General features: G+C 45.3%; 1 long non-coding RNA gene across 1 annotated transcript; it reads right to left on the reverse strand.

The window, feature by feature from the left end:
• Nucleotides 1-417: 417 nt before the first annotated feature.
• Nucleotides 418-12,231, reverse strand: LOC122371756. The gene is made up of 2 exons (XR_006254778.1): nucleotides 12,114-12,231; nucleotides 418-2,571 (listed from the first exon to the last, which is right to left on the reverse strand). It is a non-coding gene; the product is annotated as an uncharacterized LOC122371756 (long non-coding RNA).
• Nucleotides 12,232-13,963: the final 1,732 nt, after the last annotated feature.

Raw genomic sequence — 13,963 nt, forward strand, 5'->3', positions numbered from 1 at the left:
AAGGTTTTCCTATTGCCATAGTAATAAAATTATCACGAAAATGAATAATGATTAGAAGCAAAAGATATGAACGTTCTATGTTATCTGGTACTAGAACGTTGCAAGATTAGAAAAAAAAACTTTTGTCGTTAGAAGTTAGAACTGCTACCATCACGTTTCTGGAACTTATACATGGTAATCGTTTGTTGTGTTTATACTTCTGTCGAATTATTTGAATATTTTGCTTATCCCCACTTCCAAGTTAAATAAATTAACACATATAATTCAGCAGTACTGAGCGCTAATGACCACTCAACTTTCGCCAGGGCTGGGCAGCTCTTTTCTCATAACACAGACGACAGTTTGTCAAGCCATGCACTTTGTTGTTCGACGGTACATATTGCGAGGGATATTGAGCAGAGTTGCCACAAACGAGCCTTGAGCAACGCTGTTATCCATTTATTCCAACCGACAGTGCGAAAGTCGTGACAATCAGCGAACGTGAATAGTCTGAGCACGCTTGTGGAAGAGCTGAGCGAACACTGCACGGAAACACGTCCATTCATTCATCCTCCATTCATTCATTTATTCATTGACTCATTCATTCACTCACTCATTCATTCATTCATTCATTCATTCATTCATTCATTTCTTCATACATAGTCTTATATTCGCTTGCTCCTTCTTTCATTCCTTCCTTTCTTCATGATTCATTCATTCATTCATTCATTCATTCATTCATTCATTCATTCATTCATTCATGTATGCATGCGCTCACTCATTAGAAATGCATCGCGATTCCGTAACAAATACAATGGCAATGCTATTCTAACACCGGTCCAGTTACTAAAACACGGGGTGCTCTCAGCCTGTCAGCACCCGGCATCTCGCGGATGATATCACAAACACCACTTATGTTGCTGGCCGGCAGATGTCAGCACCAGTACAGCGCCTGCGTGGTCTGCTGCACCGCAATACACTGATCGACGGGCAGGCTGCGAGAGGACGCGCCGTCGTCGGCGAAACCTTCCGTCGGTTTCGATTAGTCTATCTCGACACCCACAGGGATCGAATGTTCGTCGATATTCCATCACAACCCGCCTCTGTTCATAAGAGCCCGACATTGCACCTTTTTCTGAACCGGAGCTCCGACAAAAAACACTGTCTTTTACGACTCGAGTTTTTGTCACACCGTCCGCTTTCTGCGAGAGTTCACTTCGAGTTCACGACCCGAGATCACACTCTGCGCCGTAAATCAGAGCTCTCACTCCGAGTCTCACTTCAACTTTTCACGGTGACCCCCCACTCCTAGTTCTCACTCCAAGGTTTCGTGCCGAGTCCTTACTCCCAGTTCTCACTTTGAGTTCTCACTCATGCGGTTCCGAACGTCTTTTTTTAGCAACACCCCCAGCAGCTCACAATTCATACACATCACCTGTGGGCTGCGTGACGACCTCGATATACTCACCTGCCGTGCTCTCTGGTTTCCGCAGATAGAATCCCAGTGCTAGCAGACACGCCAGCAGCAGCAGACAGAAGAACACGGCATCGAAGCTCAGCATCAAATCACGCACTGCGTTCATCGCGACTCGCTGCGAAGAAAGCCGAAGGAGTTTTTCGTTCCGAGTGCTTTCTACTAAAGCCAGTACCACCCGTCGAAGAGAGGTTGTCTCTGGCGCAGTGGTGCAGCCTTCTTGTTGTCTTGCTTTTGTCGCTCCGTTTTTGCCACAGACCGCAAATGTTCTCGCTGGTGTACACACCACTTCTTTGTAGCTGAAAACCCGCTGTTTTACGGCGATGAGTGTTTCCTGGATGTCGAAATTATTCACACTGCAGTAAAAACCGGAATCATGGTCCAGTGAATGTGCTGTGGAATTGGAACTGACACGCTGCGCTTATTGTGACGCTTTCATTGCTCAATTTGAATAAACACAATCATGCTCGTTCAGGCGCCGATTCGCAATCGTCCATCAGCACTTTTCCACCAATCAGCGACTGATTTGAGCCGGTGACGTAGTCTGGGCACTATTGACAACGCAGCGGCGAATAGATGCAACAGGCCGTTCGATCGACTGCTGAGCGGGGAGTGGGAGGGCTGCAGTGTGGCGTGGGAGGTGAAAAAGCGCCTCTCTTTTTCTCTCCCTCTCTCTCGTCGCTGCCGACTTAGTCCGTCAACTGTTGCGTCGCTCCTGGGTGATCTATTGGCGAGTTGGGAGCTGCCTCTGTCGGTACGTCAGTGAGGTAGTTAGGACGCACAACGCGCCGTGTTTTGGCTCGTTTTGTCACTGCCTGTCATATTTTCCATTCTCACAGCAGCGTCCTCCTTTAGAATTCGTCAACAAAGAACCCTAACGTCTTTCAGACTTAGAAAACATCACGAGACGTGCGCTGGGCCTCGGGGATACTCAGAATTCTGAGCTCGTAGCCGGCACATATTTGATCCATCGCCTCCGCCCTGCCGTTGATGATAACCTTTCGGCTGCGATGCACGTCATACTTGTGACGTAAGCAGGGTGACGTCATCTATGTCCATTGAGCGTTGGTGGGTGGAGAAGCTCCAGTAATGGAGATGTAATAGACTCCTCCGTGGGTCTGAAACGAAAGGAGCCGGTCAGATATGCCAGGAAGGGCGCTGGGATGGGCTAGCACACAGCGCAGTTGGGGGAGTCGACGACACGCCGATATTTGCTCAGAAAACGAATATTCGGAATTGTGACATGATTCAGAAAAAAATACTGTTATCATGAAAAATAGGCTGAGGTTTGAACATTCAATGAAACTCATTTAGCCAGGATAGTTAATAAAGAAGAAGCTAGGAAGATAACGGAAAACATTCAACGAACGACACAGTCTGACTTTTACAAAAGAAAAGGAAGAGCGACGGAGGAGAAAACACTTAATGACACCACACCCTGTCCGAGAACTCCGTTTCTCGGAACTCATCTCCGAACTCAGCGTCTCACAGTGACCGACTCAGCTGAGTCTGAAACTCACGGCCGGGGCATTCTGAGAGGGTCTCTCCAATAAGACGGCCAGAATGGCTCCTTTGCTCCCAAGGACCGCAGTGGCTTACCAACGATAATTGCGTTGGCTGGAAAATGGCAGCGAAACGAAAATGAAGTGCTCTTGTTGTAATACCACCATACGTTGGCGCACATTGAAAGTTATACCTTCAGTGTATGGTATCCAGCTGGCATACAATTGTTGAAAATTTCAACAAGGAGAGCAAATTGAGCGCGACACAATACAATCAGCAAATTGCTTCGTTGCTACAGTAATATATCCTGGTTTCTCATAATTTCTTGTCCACAGTTGAATGCACTCCGACTAGCGCCGATTCCATTTGCTGTGATGAATGTTTTGCTATTTGCTCAGCTACCTTAGTCAGTGGATCGATAGTCGCCATACATTGGCTGCTAAAGGGGACTGAGGCAAATGATGCTGTTACACTATTCAAACTAAATTGTATAATACTGTTTTGAGTCAAATAATAGGTAACTGCGTTTTTTTGTGTTCGATGGCCAATTGAAAAAATCGTTCGAAGTTTTGGACGGCCCTTTATGGCCACTGCAGTAGTTGACTATTGTCAAGGTCAGCTTTGTCAAATTAGCCTGATCCTAGCTAGCACCTATGCACATAGGTGCGCATTTATCCTTTCCTAACAAATCAGGGAGAGGTTGGACCCCAACTGTATTAGGACTTGTGTAGATACTCATAAGGCTGCATGTTGGAAACCATGGTAGCCCCACTGTGTTAGTAGTCACACCGCGTTGACCGGGTGTCAAGAACGACAACACGTAACACTACCGTATCGATTGCTGACGGAAAATTACGGGTATACGGACGGTCGGGCGTACGGGCCGCCCACGATCGGCAGGACGGACGCCTGGACGGAAAGGTCATTTTGAGGGACATACGGATCAACAGATGAGCAGAAAGACAGACGTGCGGACGGACGGACGGACGGATGGACGGACGGACGGACGGACGGACGGATGGACGGATGGACGGATGGACGGATGGTAGGATGGACGGATGGTAGGATGGACGGATGGACGGATGGACGGATGGACGGATGGACGGATGGACGGATGGACGGATGGACGGATGGACGAACGGACGGATGGACGGATGATAGGATAGACGGATGGACGGGTGGGCAGATGGACAAACGAGCCCTCCTTTGCCTTACTGTCATTGTCCCTCGTATGTCGCAGCTCCCTTCTCCCACCATCTTGCCCCTTCTCCCTTCCCTCCCGTCTTAAAGCATCACCAAACCCATCCATTGTTATCCTACAGCGCCTGTGACACTCACCAAAACATGTTTTGCACGGCTACTGCTACCTCGTTTCTTGCCACAGGCGCTGGTGTTGGCAGTGATTTTGTGGAGCTGGCTAGGCCACTACCACAGAGGCAGTAAGAAACGCGGTGAAGGTTCTATACATGGGCGTAGGAACCTCACAAAAAGTGGGGGGGGGGGGCAGCGAAGCTTTAATGCCCCTTTGTAGGAGCCCCAATACCCCTATGAAGAGATTCTTTGCAGTTTTGTGCTCATCTCACCATGCTGAACCCTTTCCTGCTCTTAGTTTTGTATTCAAATAAATAATAAATTTGGTTCTTAAAAATGGCTGAAAAGTGGGGGAGCCATGCCCCCCTCCTGTTCCTACGCCTCTGGTTCTATAGCCCCACACAGCAGCAGTCTGCTTATTTATTTGGTTATTTACTTGGCACGGTAGAGTGACAGCTTTATTTATGTTTTCATATTGCATTTGCATGATGTCTTCTGTGTATCTTGTTTTTTTTTTTGTAGTGTTTATCAGGTGGTCTTTTCACCTATATGGGAATAAGTCTGCGTTTGTAGCGTTAGTTTGTTTGTTTGGCCGTCTTTTTTAATTTGTCAGTCAGTCTGTAAGGGTGTTTGTCTGTCCGTTTGTCGGACTGTTTACTTTTCCACCGTCTAACGGTGTGCGGAACTGTCTGCGATTGGCTGTGTGCTGCTCACGGAAGCGTTAACGATTGATGACCGGTGCGAATCGAACAGAGATCATTGGAAGGGTGCCGCTGGTAGCACCAAATCCAACAACAGCCTGTTTGGAGGGGTGTGCTCAGCCGTGGCGTGAGCCGCTGCAAACGGAACAACCTGACAGAGGGCGACGGGCGATAGGAGAAAAACGTAATTATCTGGACGTGTTACATCCGGGGCATATGTGCGATTCAATAACAGCGCTTTCAGCTTCGGCAAAGCAATGGATCGTCGTAGCAAAATATATTAAAAAGCACCGAGGTCCGATAACTTTGTGCTTATGTGATGTAAAAGGTCAAGACTTAATATGGTACTATATTGCATTTAGGCTTTTCAGGCTTCGTGTCAATATGAAAATAAATCGTGATAAACATGCGTATGAATTACGCAGATGGGTATATGTAAGCTTCGGCCTCAGTACGCCAATATATGCCCGTAGTTTGAAAGGACGAATCACACGCAGCACGGAGCACACTGCTCGTAGTGTTACTAAATCACTGTATAGCTAATTAATTCCTGGCAATTTCCTGAGACAAGATGGATTGCCTCGCAATCTTGTCGGAGTGAAGACAGATTACCATGGCGGGTAAGATTGCCTGACATACAATATACCGAGAAATTCTACCTAATATCTATTGAACAAACGATGAAAACAAGGGCAATAAATTTTGCGCTTCGTGTATTGTTCAGATGAATTCAAAACACTGCATCATTGTCGCTTGACGACTAGGATCTATATGCTTGTATCTATTTTAAGGATTTCTCTAAAATATACATTCTTCTCTTCTCTAAAATATACATTTCATATAGCTTACTCATGAGCATCAGACTACTATATTTATCTAACTTCACCATAATGCTTGTATCTAGTATTCCTTCATAGCACATGCGATGACAATTAGGTTAATAAAAGAATTAAAATTAAAAAACAGCATGTTGACGAGGAAATGCACCAGCCGCCAAGCGTCCCTTCTTTCTAGTTGTAATTTCTCTGCTGCGCTTAGATTGAAGAATGCTACAGCGTTTTTATCATTTTAAACGCCAATATTACTAACTTTCATTCACTAATTGAATGACCTTTTGAATGATTGACCGTTTGAATTAAATGACTTTGTCGACAACATCCGTTTTAACGACGGTTATCTAACACACCTTTGGTCACATTTGGTGCGATTTGGTTAACCCGGCACCGCCTGGGCTATTTCCGTACCCACATCAGCCTGGGGGGGTCGGATCCGACCCCCCCCCCTGTTATCTCGAGAACCAATGGTCGTATCGAGCCCCGCGAGGCGGCGTTCGAAAGGTCTCTACGAGACCTTCCCAAAGCGCTCTTAAGATTTTAAGATTGAGGTCAACTTTCGGGTCAAGGTCAGGTCAAAGGTCAACTTCAGGGGTTTTGCATGATTAGGCTTACGGACAGCGGAATCGATAGCTGCTGCTCGAAACTCACCACAAATGACCTCAAAGACCTAGTGAAGGTACCATGTGCGTATAGGGGTCATACTAAGTACGGGTCAAGGTCAGGTCAGGTCACGAAAGGTCACGGTTTTCACTTTCTGATACATGGGCGTGCGACACATGTTTTATGGCTTATTTTTCACGCCAAATCCGATGGTAATGGTTATATGTGACCCCAAGTCACTGTGCTGGTGATAAGTGTGCATTGAAAGCATAAAAAATCGTTTATTCCATACATAACTAAACGAGGGCTAAGAAAAAAAGTCAATTTTTCAACTTTTTATTTTTGACATAAAAATGCACTTTTCTAGACAAGCTTTGTCCCAGGAATCTAGTGGTGCCATTTGTTTTCACATGCGATGTTCAGAAGTGCCTCTAATTCGCGAAAATGCTTATGACGTCACCATGCCCTATGCATGTTGGAGCTATTTTTTACAATTTGGGGGTCAAAAATGAAGATAGAAAGTTGAAATTTGGGACATCTAATGTTCTAATAGACCTCTATAACATATATTCCGGTTTTTTGGAAATTCTCAAAATTTTGGATTTTATTAGCTGTTTTCCAAAAAATACAGTTTTTTGAATTTTTAGGGGTGAAAAACGCATTTTATGGAAAATCCGAGATAGCCATTTTAAAGAACTCGTTGAGCTGCGTCTTTTCATGTCCTTAATTTGCAATTTACTTAAACTCTCGATTTTTGGCGATTTTTTAAACATTTACCATTTTTTGACTGAAAACGCCATGTAGTTACATCACTAAAATCGATATATCTCAAACTTTTTGAAATTTTTTTCTTAAAAATTGCACAGGAGACGTCAAATTGATGGGGGAGAAGGTATGCGAACTTTCAAGTTGATAGCGCAAGCGGTTCATGAGTTATTCAAGAAAAACGGAGGGGGGGGGTCGGATCCGACCCCCCCCCAGGCGGTCGCGGGTTAAATTAGGTTCATAGTTGATTATTTGCAGTTTTGAGCTTGGCTTGCATACCTGCCCATTTATCTTTTTAATCAAATTATTAGGCACGATTTTCGATTGAAAATAAATGAATTTATGATGTGACTATATTTGCTGTAAAAGAGATTTTGAGGGATTTGATCAAGTTTGGTGCATTCGCTAGATAACCCGTTTTGAAAACGGCTAACAGAGACCATTTTTGAAACGTCAATTTGCAGCGCTATCGGCGTGAGAAGGCTGGTCCGATAAAAAACCTAGTTCGTGTTGTATAACGAAAAGCTTTGATGTGGATTAGTGTTGTTTTCATTAAATCACTATCACATTTCCGGAGAGCCATTTCAGCCATCTATATATAAAAAAAAATCTTTCAGCATTTAAACCAAACGATATTTCAGGTACGCTAAACTAATAAAAACTCTTGCAAAAAGTAACACATCTTCACAAGCGTGCCATCACAAACTGTGGCACTTCACTTCAAAGGCTGGCTCCACGGCACTTCAGCCAGTTACGGAAAACCTCAGCCTGCAAACGTCTGGCAGAGGCCATCTGCTTCCACGTCACGTAGGGCTCGGCCATCCCGAGATGCCGTTTCACTGAGGTCTCACTCAGTGGGAAGATCTGTGGCGCCATTCAACAGCTCGCAGTTCCGTCTACGTGCGGAAGTGGAGTGGAGATTTAGGGGGCTGTGAGGCTCGTTAGTGGGTCATTGGTCGTCGCCAGGGGTCACTGAATTCAGTGGTAAGTGAAGTGATGCTTATGCAGAAACAACTGAACGAATTCAGTAAAGAGAATGAGCATCAGTGATCAGATTACCAATAAACTGAAAATTTAAAATTTTTAATCTCAATCTACCGAATTTCGTGTCTAAAGGCCGCCCCACACTGGAACTCGCATGCGGGTTGCGAGTTTTTGGGTTTTCGGGTTTCTTTAAAAGCAAAGAATACAAACTAAGCTGGTTGACCCACACTACCATCTAACAAGCGAGTCTGCATGTTTTTAGCTTGCGGGCGACCTTGCATCGCATTCCAAGAGTTGATTTTGAGTCAACTTTCGATTTTCCTCGCTGCGAGGTCTGCGAGTTCTGCGAGGCTTGCGGGTTTTTCGTTGGAGTCGAATTTTGGTTCGTTGCGCTGGTATTGCGACTATATGCAATTTTCTGAAGGCGTACCGGCTTCACTGCATTCATGAAGTTACCATAAGGGAACGGTCTAAGCACTCTATGAATTAGTATTATGCCTGCAAACTCAAAACCCGCAAACTCGCAACCCGCATGCGAGGTCCAGTGTGGGGCTGCCTTAAGCAAGTACCAGCTGTCCCCAAATGACCATGCTGCTGCAATTTTACGGTCGATTTACATGAGATCCTAAGCCCGAAATAGTAACAATCTCAGCCATTCCACCGGCTGAGCGGTGTCATTACCGTGGGAGGTAGGACACACCCCTGGTGGACACCATACTCCGAGCGGCAGAGCAGGCGAGGTGGGTGGGCTTGGACCATCTGTGCCGCTCGGCATGCCCATTTCCCGCTCCAACGCACAGCACTCGATCAGGTCAGTCCCCGCCCATAGCAGATCTATTAGACAGAGACAAATTCTCACGTTTCGTCTCCCATAACTTATCAATCACAGCAGGTCCCCCAGAGACAGACAAAGTCTCTCACATAACTTCCTGACCAAAACAGATCTATCAGAGACAAATAGTTCTCTCACTGCATATCCCATAGCTTTCCCGCTCACAGCAGATCTCCCAGTCATACAATTCTCTCACTTTATCTTCCATAAGCTCCTACCATAGGACATCTAACAAGACTTCCGAATTCCTGACCACATCTCCCCCGACTCGATGTTGTGAGGATCATGACGGGAATGGCGAAAGGTTGGTAGGAGCAGCAGCACTCCTACTCGGCTTCCTGCTCCTATCAGAACTCCAACATATCTTTGAGTATCCATGACAGGTTGGATGATGATGTAAATAATAAACTAAATTATTACAAATGCATTTAAATATATTTTTGGTTTATTATTTTATCATCATCCAACATATTTCCTCTTTTATAGCTCCACTTTCGAGCTAAAGATCTTCCACATATTTTCCATATCTCTAACGATTTTCCACATTTATGTGACTCGAATAAAACTCTCACAAGTCAATGCATCTCGCCACATCTGCCCGGCATTTCTCACAACACAGCTCTTATAAATTTTCTTAATGAAAGCTTATCACATTTCTCACTTTAAGTACGTCCCTTAAATGGAGGCCACATTTTCAATTCTTCTCCATTTCTGTTCTCCTCACGCCATTGTTCGCCACCTGTTGAGCGGTAGCCAGAAAAAAAATCCGCTAGATCTCAAGGAACTTCTGGATCTCAGAGCACAATAGTAAATCTGTCCAATAGTATGTATGTTGGGCAGATAAATTGTCCCTAAGTCCCAAAGTCCTTTTTGTCCCTAATGTACTGCCCTAAAGTCCTTTATTTCATTCGCTTTCCCTACCCCAGTGTGCCAATCTGTGTTCTGATTCTGTCTATGTTTTCGTGCTCCGTGTGTCATACCGGTTATGTGGCACGCCGTCCATGTTTTCTATTTTTTCCCCACAATTCACATACCTTGCAACTATATTTAGCCGAACGTGATATGCCTTTTTCAGGGGAAAGTACCTACTAATGGTATCACTAGGTGCCAGCTGAGCGAGTCACTGAATAGCTTTGAGAGCCGACATTGAGGCACGGCGACAGTAGTGTTGACTGTGGAGATCAAGGAGCATATGCAACACATTGTTATGCGTGTGTTAGCGTGTTTGTGTGCGTGATGTGGAGGTAAGTAAAGAGACAGGATGTGTGTGGGAGGGAGAGAGAGAGGGAGAGAGAGAGAGAGAGAGAGAGATAGAGAGAGAGAGAGAGAGAGAGAGAGAGAGAGAGAGAGAGAGAGAGAGAAAGAGAGATAGAAAGAGGGAGAGAGGAGATAAAAAGAGAGAAAGAGCGAGAGCGAGAGAGAGAGAGAGAGAGAGAGAGAGAGAGAGAGAGAGAGAGAGAGAGAGAGAGAGAGAGAGAGAGAGAGAGAGAGAGAGAGAGAGAGAGAGAGAGAGAGAGAGAGAGAGAGAGAGAGAGAGAGAGAGAGAGAGAGAGAGAGAGAGAGAGAGAGAGAGAGAGAGCAAGCTACTCCAGCGTGTCTCTCCAATCAAGAATGTCTCCGGGCCTTCTGTGTGTACGTGTGTACAAACTGTACACACTGTATAATGTGTCTCAGCGTTAATAGCCGTACTTCCGTCCGTCACCGATGCCTGTTCCGGCCCGTCCGTCCGTCCGGACGCACAACCAATCACGGAGAGCTGACAGTCAATGACGCATATCTGACAGACCATCAGCATCGGCGCCGCCTGGGACTGACACAGAGTGACAGACAATATAGACGGACGACGATATCAGACAGATAGCGAGTGACAGACAACACATATAGACGCCCGACGATATCAGACAGACACACGACAGGCAAAGCAACAGACAATACAAGGGGAGGGGCATGATATGAAGACAGAGCGCTAGAAAATACAGACGACTGTAGTAGATATACACTATGTAAGCATGCCGACACTAGCCAAGCGGTAGGCACGCAGAGACATGACTCAGACAATGTGGGATGGGGACGATTTCAGTGAGTAGTGACAGGTTACAGACAATCGCGGACAGGCCTGGGTCCTGGGATAATACGGAAAGATAGACACGCATACACGCAGACAAACACGTCTAATGGATCAAGACTGATGAGAGAAGATAACCCAGACAATAATATGTATACCATTGTGTCAGGCTATCACAGAAATAAAAGTATGTTAAACGTCTCCATTATTTTTTATTGAACTGCATTTTCGAAACGCATGACAAAGTCTCGGTTTTGGGCGGCATGCTTAGCCTTCATACTGTCGTCTGTTTATTTGAGGAATATATCTGGGCATTGACCATTGATAATTGTGTTTCATCTTATGATTACAGGAAAGATTAACTTTTAAACGGGAAGTTAAGGAGCATCGCATCGATTAGCTAGATGATTTGTAGTGCTGGTATCGATTTGAGCGTGAGAGTTCCAAACCGCTTCGTAATTGGCTCAACTTAATTCCCACCAGGCCTTGCCTTGTAAGCTTGTCTGTTGCAGCTTGCACATTGCGTAACTTATGCAAAATATTCCCAGTGCCACTTTGGCACACCCATAGATGAAAAATGAAGGCTTACGGACTACGGTGATATCAGAAACATGGGGCGACTAATTTATGATTTAAAAACTAAAACTTGACAATGTTAGCCTTCAATGTCCCGTAACCGTTGAATAATTCAGCACACTTCTGTGCTATCGCTTCAGCCCTACATTATCTTCACCGACCTTTATGACCTTTATCTAATTCAATCTTCGCTTTAATTTGTTAGGATTATTTCTACACCAGGGTGTTCGAATGTTGACATAAAGTATTCAGACGGCTTTTCCGCCAACGAAATTACCACTCTGGGAAATATTGATGGCCTTGTACCTTGTCATCACCAATAAGTTTAGTTTGATACCTGGAATTACGTCTTGACTGTTTTTAACTGGCAAATTGAATTCGTCTCCGCCCTGCGAAGAGTGAGATTGAAATTCAATTCATATTCATATTCATGGATGAAAGCCAGCTCACCATTATTCCGCATAAAAAATTGTTGGTATCAACTCACCTCTAAATCCAGTGTCCACCAGACAACCTTCTCACACCCTCCTCTGGCCGGAGCCGTCCGCGGCGGGCCCGACCCCGGGCTCAACTGACTCTCCGTCGGAGCCGACAGCGACTGCCCGTCGCCACCGACGAGGGGTCCGCCGGCGCCGCGCCGACTGGCGGTGCCACCGACGATACAGCACGTGGGCCGGTCGTCGACGGGAGCCAGACAGCGCGGCGGCGACGGCGGGCTGCTGAGATAGCCCGCGCCCCGCTGGGCTATTCAGCCATACGCGCCCTGCTGGGGGGGGGGGGGGCAGATTCTGCCCCCCCCTGTCTAACTTCCGAACGGATGGTCGTAGAAAGACGGGGAAAACGGCAATCGAAAGCTCTCAACAAGGCGGATCTTAAGAGCCCAATTTTTTTTGCTTAAGTAGGTCAGAGGTCAGGTCAAGGTCAGGTCAAGGGTACAAGATGCAAGTTTCTACAGTATCGGCCTTGCACCGTAGTTGCCGAAGAATGGAGTGAGACTGATTGCCCAAAACGTCTTCTTAGACTACCAAGACAATATTCGTTGCATACAATGTCATTCAAAGGTCAAGGTCAAGGTCAGGTCAGGTCATGTCAGGTCACCAAAAACAAAATATAGAAAAGGGCATGTGCGACACATGTTTTATGGGTCATTTTGCTCATAGAATTCAATAGGCGCACTCAATAAGTGATATGGACCACCTCTGGATGAATTTCAGGTCGAGGTCAGGTCAAGGTCAGGTCAAGTGAGGTCAAATTTTGAAGTTGGTTGTTAAGGCCTAAAAAGGTGTCTATCTGATGCAGGTTTTCACGGCGAATCGGATGGTGCTATTTTTGTTTCCGTACGAGGTCCAGAACTTCCAAAAAAATCATTTTTCAAAATTTTTGTCGGTCGTGACGTCATAAAATTTTGAATAACTCCCACATTTTTGAACCGATTCTTCTAAAAATTGGTATGTAGGTGCACATAGACCACTTCTTTGACATATATTCCGGTTTTTTCGATACACTCAAAATTTTGGATTTTATAAATATTTTCCCAAAAAAGTCAGTTTTTTGAAAAAATTTGGACCAAAATCCCAAATTTTCAAAAAACCGAGATAGCTATTTGATAGACAAAGTAGAATCACGTATAACCTTTTTTGTTACGTCTTGATTCCTTTAAAAATGAAGATGTTAGCGGCGTTTGAAATTTTGCCATTTTTGAGGCGAAAATGGCGAACATGACGTCACTAAAACGTCAATTTCTCAAAAATTTTCCGACGGATTTCGCTCAAATTTTCAGGGAACGTGTCAAATTGATGTATGATAAGGTAATGAAAGTTTGACGTCGCTGGCGTAACGCGTTTAGAAGTTATTGGCGAAAAACGGGAGGGGGGGCAGATTCTGCCCCCCCCCCAGCGGGGCGCGGGTTATATCACGTGACTGATGCTGATGGTAATGGACGGTGCAGGGTGGCCCATCACGTGATAGATGATATGTGGGAACTGGGAATGGTATAACAACATTTTCTTTCAAGGCGTTACGCAAATAATTCGTAGAGTGACCTTACACCCAACCTGACCTTGACTTGACCTGTGCTGATATTCGGCCTGTGTCGTGTACCTAGTCTTGACAAATGAAATAATAATAGCGAAGTGTTCTACCTATATGGCCTCTGAAAAACCAACCATGCATTTTCTACGAACCTATATTCCCTTCATAGATAAAGAAATAATGCGCATGAGCATTGAACATTTGTCATTCGTTTTGTTTGGTGAACAGTCATGATGGGTAGGAATACCTATAGGCATGTGTGCTTTTGCACAAAACTCAGCTTCGGCGGACGGCAGTTGAGGCAGT

The sequence above is a fragment of the Amphibalanus amphitrite genome, unplaced genomic scaffold (genome assembly GCF_019059575.1).
Source record: "Amphibalanus amphitrite isolate SeventyFive unplaced genomic scaffold, NRLGWU_Aamphi_draft 001276F_arrow, whole genome shotgun sequence".
Classification (NCBI taxonomy): Eukaryota; Metazoa; Arthropoda; class Thecostraca; order Balanomorpha; family Balanidae; genus Amphibalanus; species Amphibalanus amphitrite.